Here is a 6,580-nt window from a genome sequence, read left to right as displayed (position 1 = left end):
AAATAGTTTTTTGGCACAGACTTAATTATGTGGAAAAATTACCAATTAGCTTATTTTCAGTCTTGATTATACAATTGCTGCTAACTCGGCCAGAGAAGCTGCTCTTGCATAACAGTGCATACTCCCTTATTGATGGTGGATAAGTGGAACAATTGATGCTTATTCATTTCTCTTAAGCTAAAAGCACACTTCAAGGGGAACACTTAAATCAATAAACTGCTTTTTGAGGACACGCGCTTAGAGTCTGAGTGTAAAGGAGTTTGTGAAGAGGCAGCTCTCACAGCTGCTAGTGCAACAGTCATGTGTTGGTTCTTCAAGGTGAAAACACACTTTGGGTTGTGTTACTGTAGCACCAGATTGTGTGTTTCCTACAGGTTAATGTTAGAGTAACTGATGATTCAACACTGACCACAGGCGTGTATTCAATTCAAAGTAAGTGCAAAGAATGAAGTGCCATTTGAATGTGTGAAAAAGGTGGCATGTAGTGTAGAGTGCTCTAAAGTGTCAACAGTGCTGGAAGAGTATAAATGCTTATCCAGTTGGTCTTTACGTGACAAATGCAAGCAGGCAACTTCTTACTTCACTTCAAACGTTCAGGTTTTTCATTGTCACAGGACTTTTAACATTAGCTGTACATCCTGTTGCTGAGCTTGGAAAAGCTGGATTTAAATACTTCATCGCCTTTAAACTGAATGAATGTGTGCAATGCTACTGCAACATTTTACCTACTTTGCACATTTGCAAATTTGGGCTTTGGGAGCTTTAGTTCAGACTGGATCAGATACTTTAGTTCTCCTGTTGTAGGCTTGAGCTGCTTGGGGACCTCGTGATTCTCTAAGCTCCTCCTCTCTCCTTTGCGTGGCATATGTATACGTAACCATAGCATATAATTTATTGTGTGTCTTCTATCCTACAGTTTGTGTTTCTCTTCTCTGCTCCTTCCTGCAAGTAAACCAATCAGGCATACCATTAGGTGAAGTGAATAACACTGATTATGTCTTCATTGTGCCACCTGTGGGTGGGATACATCAGGGAGCAAGTTAATATTTTCTCCTTAAACCTGATGCGTTAGAGTAAAAAATAGCGTAACGATCTGATGTTACATCATGTGCTCCTCGTGCTCTTCGTGGACTACAGCTCAGCCTTTAATCATCCCGGACATCCTCATCACCAAACTGGTCACTCTTGTCCTCCCTCCTCTCACATGTGCCTGGATAAAGGACTTTCTCACAAACCGGCCCCAGACTGTAAGACTCGGCCCTCATCTCTCCTCCACTCGCACACTGAGCACCGGCTCCCCACAGGACTGTGTGCTGAGCCCCCTCCTGTATTCTCTCTACACCCACGACTGCAGTTCGACTCACAACAACAATCTCATCATCAAGTTTGCCGATGACACCACGGTAGTCGGACTCATCTCAAGGCAGCCTACAGAGAGGAAGTCCTGAAGCTGGCAGCCTGGTGTTCAGAGAACAACCTGGCACTGAACACTAAGAAAACCAAAGAGCTCATTGTTGACTTCAGGAGACACAGCACTGACTTGGCCCCCCATTACATCAACGGGGAGTGTGTGGAGGGGGTCCACACCTTCCGGTTCCTTGGTGTCCTCATCTCTGCTGACATCTCCTGGACAGACAACATCTCAGCGGTCGTCAAGAAGGCCCAACAGAGAGTCCTCAGGAAGTACAAGCTGAACTCCAACCTGCTGCTGACCTTCTACCGCTCGTCCATTGAGAGCCTGCTAACCTACTGCATCACGGTATGGTACGGCAGCTGCACCAAGGCGGATAGAGTGAGGCTTCAGAGTGTGGTCAAGACAGCACAGAAGATCATCGGCTGCCCTCTCCCCTCCCTGATGGACATCTATTCCTCCCGCTGCCTCAGCAGAGCAGCAAACATCATCAAGGACAGCTCCCACCCTGGCTTCAACATGTTCAGCCTGCTTCCCTCAGGGAAGCGCCACAGGTGCATCAGCACCAAAACCCACAGACTCAAAAACAGTTTCTTCCCCAAAGCGATAACCACCCTGAACTCACACATGCACCGATAACACAGCCCCCCCCCCCCCCCCTTCTTTTTTTTCTTTCCCTTTTCTTCCCACTTCCTGTATGGACCACCACTGTGCAATACCAAGTCTATGTGCAATAACCCAACTGTATATAAACAACACTATTTATTACATATTCCTTTTTGTTTTTGTTTTAAACCGGCTTGTATATTTGTACATTTTATATATATATATATATATATATCTTTTCCCTCTGTTAATACTGTCCATATGTATATAGCGCTGCAGAACTGTGCCCCCCCCCCCAGCATGTTTGCACTGAGTAGGAGATGCCCTGTGTCTCATTGTACAACTGCATAGTGACAATAAAGGCATTCTATTCTATTCTATTCATGTGGATGGCCGGGTGTGTGTGTGCGTGTGTGTGTGTGTGTGTGTTGTTGGGGAATACGTTTCGCTACGGTGCATTATGGGAAGAAGACAAGCCAGCAGAGGCAGTGTGATGCTTCAGGCAACATTCTGCTGGGAAACTTTGGGCCCTGCCATCCATGTTGATGTTACTTTGACACGTACCACTTAGCTGAGCATTGTTACACACCATGTAGACCCTTTCATGGAAATGGTACACCCTGATGCCTACGACCTCTTTCAGCAGGATAGTGCTACCTGCCTCAAAACAAAAATGGTTCAGGAGTGGTTTGACGAGCACGACAAGTGTGACTTGGGCCCACATTCGCCATATCTCAATGTAATGGAGCATCTGTGGGAGGTGCTGGACAAACCAGTCTGATCCATGGAGCCCCACCGTGCAACTTGTAGTACTTAAAAGATCTGTTGGTGTCACTGCGGGTTACGCTAGTGTGTTAGTTTAACGGACCCAAGAGCAGACCCAAAGGAACTTGACTTGAATGTTTAAACAGAAAGCGAGTCTTTAGTTTGGCTGATCACATGGAATAAAAACAAAGTAACACAGACGACCCAACAAAGACTGAATGAAACACAAAGACTAAACAGCCACAGGGATGATCAGGGGAGTGGAAACACACGAAGGCAAACAGCTGACACACATGATCCTGATGATGGGACAGGGGAAGTAAAACTAAATACAATGAACAAAGAACACCAGACTCTTTCAAAATAAAACAGGAAACATGACTGAGGCAGACATAATACTGATTTGACGACATGAAAGGATCGAGATGAACCAGGACTAAAGACTGAGCAACTAAGGAACTTTAAGATAACTAGATGATTTAACATAAACAATGACAAAATACAAGAAGCTCAGATTATAATTGATTATATCAACAACCAGAACCTAACATATCTTCAGTAACATAAGGTAACAATACAAACTCAAAATGCTGGGTCACAGACCCAGCCCGTGACAGTTGGTAGCATCTTAGAGTCAAATAGCACAACATTCAGGGGTCTAGTGGAGTCAGGGTTGTTTTGACAACAAAATGGAGACCAACACATTCGGCCTATACCTGAGTGTGGTGGGGCGTGGTTTGCAGTGCCGTGCGGCGAGTTAAACACAGGGAATTAGGGTTGTGTTTTTGGTTTGGTGTATGTGCGGCTGGCAGCTTGTGAGCTGCAGCCACGGTAAATAACGTCTCAAAACCTCGACCCGCGGACTCGCCGTGTCTCATTCACGCCACACTGAGCGCAGTTACTAAATGATTTTTGAGTCTTTTAGTTTCTCTATCATGGGCTCATCAACTCACAATGTAAAGTGCATGCACACGACCAGTTTAGTTTGAAACTACAAAATGAGTGAAACGTATCTCATCTGTCGTATTGATTTTGTTGTATTTTTCTTCAGTTTCTCCTCATGTTTTGTCCCCATCATTTTACACTGAATATGTATATTTTACAGCCTCATATATAATTGACAGTAAATTCTAGCACTTTGTCATCCATTAAAAATACACATCTCCCCGTCTGGTAAATGTTGAATGAGCAGACGATGCTGGAGAGCAAAGTGTCAGCCTTCTGGCTCAGCTGCATTGACTGCTGTGCCTGTTCAATAGACCTTTTTTTAAAGCAGGCAATTTGACTTATCAGAAAAGCACAGGTGTGTCTGCTCTTTTACAGCGTCCAGGACAGTGTGACGGTGAGCCAACACCAACAATGTGAGGACCCTGAAACTGAAGGAGAAAATGGGAATCATTCTTATTCCTCACAGCCAGGTTTTCTTCTCACTGTCACATGCCGAGACAGAATCAGGGTTACATTTAGAAATTATGAACCAGGTTTCTGGAATACACCTCAGACACTCCGCACCTGTATGTATACAGAGCAGCAACATAGTGAGGTGAAAATGTGTCCTCCTGTCTGTGTCCCCACACTTTGTTGTAACTTTTTCTTCCCTGTCTGTGTGCATGTGTGAGTGTGTGTCCGTCATTCTGCTGTGTGTTTCACTTCCTGTGCACCTGGCAGGGTAATCACTCACCTGTGTGCAATCTGAGGACTTCTCATCTGCTACTCAAGCCTGAAGATTCCCTCAGTTGATGCCAGATTGTCGTACTCACTGTGGTAATAAAGTTCAGCTCCCCATGTTCTGTATTTTGCTTTGTGAGAAATCTGTTTGGTTTCAACTTACCTGATTCTCCTTTGTGTAGATGCTTCCAGCTGTCACCGACCTGTAAAGAGAAACCTCTGAAGAAAAGGAAATCTGTGAAGGGAGGTTTCATCTGCCTGCCTCCCTCGCTTTCCTCCCAGAAAGAAGACCCTCAACTAATTTACAAGTTGTATTCAGTTTGAAATCTGTTTAAAGTGCTGGTGCTAAATAACTTGTAAACCACCTGATTGTGTGTAGGGTTCTGTACGTAGCAGAGCAGCTAATCACTGCCATCTATTGAAAGTCAGCACTCAAGCTAAGCTTTTGTCAGGGAGGTGCCCCTCCCCGAGCGGGGTCAGGGATGGAGTGGCAGAGGGGGGCGGGAGAGCTCACAGGCATGCACCACATGTCGCACCGGGCACCCAAGACAGCCTGTGCTTGGGGGGACGACGGCGCTTCCTGAAGGCCCCCTGTGACTGCCCTGTGACACGGAGGTCTCCGATTGGTTGCAAAGAGACACACAGACAGGCGTAGCGCCACGAGGAGCACGGGGCCGCAAAGTGCATTCAAAGTGTTGATGATGAATGTGTCCTGCAATTCACATTAGTTCTTGCAGCTAGCTGCATTCTTCATCGACGCACGAGCCGAGTGATTCACCGCTAAGAGTTTAAAGTCTGTTTTATTTTTAGCTTTAGCTAATGTTTGGAACCAGCTTAAAGGTGGCGGCTTAAGTCAACCCGTATCTATGGATGGGTACCGGTATCAGTTCTGACATAAACGGTAGTAACCAGACCGAAAAGCAGCGCACATTTGGTGCTTTATTTCCCTGAGATACACTTTGGATTCCAGCCAATCATTTTACCTTTGCGAGCGTAGTAGGCGGGGCCAGGTACGTACGTTCTTTTAGAGCAGAGCTACAGATTAAAAATGCCCAAGGCGAAGCGGTCAAAAGTCTGGCTGTACTTCACAGCAAAAGATGCAAACTCAGCAGCAACAAGTGCTTTAAGCTGATACTGTGATGCTGTCAAAGGAGGTAACACCTCGAATCCGATGAAACACCTGGCGACGCATAGCGTTTTTTTTAAAGCCGAGAAATGCACCGTATTTGATAGCTTGCTGCGAGACCTCACACCGAGCACATCTACTGCAGGGTGTGGTGCCTGTTATCTGACCCGGAGTTAGCAACATCCCCCAAAAACACGAAGAGGAGAGTCCTGGCCCCTAGCCCTGCCAGTGTAGCAGAAATGATGAGGATGATGATGGCAGCAGCAGCCGTTCTTCTCTGCATGAGTAGCTTAATGTTGTTCGTGTGTAATTTACGTTGAGCAGGCTAACCACGTTATTACATTAATGCATGTAAGGTGAACTAGCAAACATCATCATAGCTACATGCGGCTGTCTTCTTGTTTGATGGCAGATGCTCCCTTCACCCTGGACAAAAAGGCCAAAATGACCAAAGAAAAAGTGGAAAACAGTTAAACTGTGTTTTTTCCATTGATTAATTAAGCACTGCTTCCAGCACGTTTCAAAAGTACCGGTTTGGTACTGGTATCGGATAAAACCTAAACGATACCCATCCCTACCCGTATCACATGTGAGTGGCGTGGGGGTTTGCACTGTTGCCGAGTCGACTACCACAATTCAAATACATGCAATTATTTGGGTTAGGTTAACTGGTGATTTTAAACTGCCCATAGTTGTGAGTGTGTGTTGAGTCTCTGTGTCACACTGGCGATGTGTCCAGGCTGTACCCTGCCTCTCGCCCTGTGGGTGCCGGGGATAGGCCATTCATGGACATGCACATGGAAGGGACACTGTTTCCAGTGTTTGACCAATCAGAAAAAGCGATTGGTAATAGCAGCAGAGCAGCACATTTTATGATAAGCTGTGTAGTTTAGATGTAAGGAAATTGGAGGAAAGGGTAACATAATAGGGGGGGAAAGGAAAATAAACTGCAGTTAATTGCAGAGGCGCAGTCATACAGGTGAAATTGCTGAGAGCAAACAATT

At 45.6% G+C, this 6,580-nt stretch overlaps 1 non-coding gene across 1 annotated transcript; it reads right to left on the bottom strand.

Annotated features, from left to right (window-relative positions):
* Positions 1-5,085: 5,085 nt before the first annotated feature.
* On the bottom strand, positions 5,086-5,239 carry LOC120735112. The gene has a single exon (XR_005696182.1). It is a non-coding gene; the product is annotated as a 5.8S ribosomal RNA (ribosomal RNA).
* Between the last annotated feature and the right edge of the window lie 1,341 nt (positions 5,240-6,580).

Source organism: Simochromis diagramma, unplaced genomic scaffold (assembly GCF_900408965.1).
Source record: "Simochromis diagramma unplaced genomic scaffold, fSimDia1.1 OVJJ01000334.1, whole genome shotgun sequence".
Classification (NCBI taxonomy): domain Eukaryota; kingdom Metazoa; phylum Chordata; class Actinopteri; order Cichliformes; family Cichlidae; genus Simochromis; species Simochromis diagramma.
The sequence above is the reverse complement of the archived record's forward strand: the minus strand, read 5'-3'. Positions and strand labels throughout refer to the sequence as shown.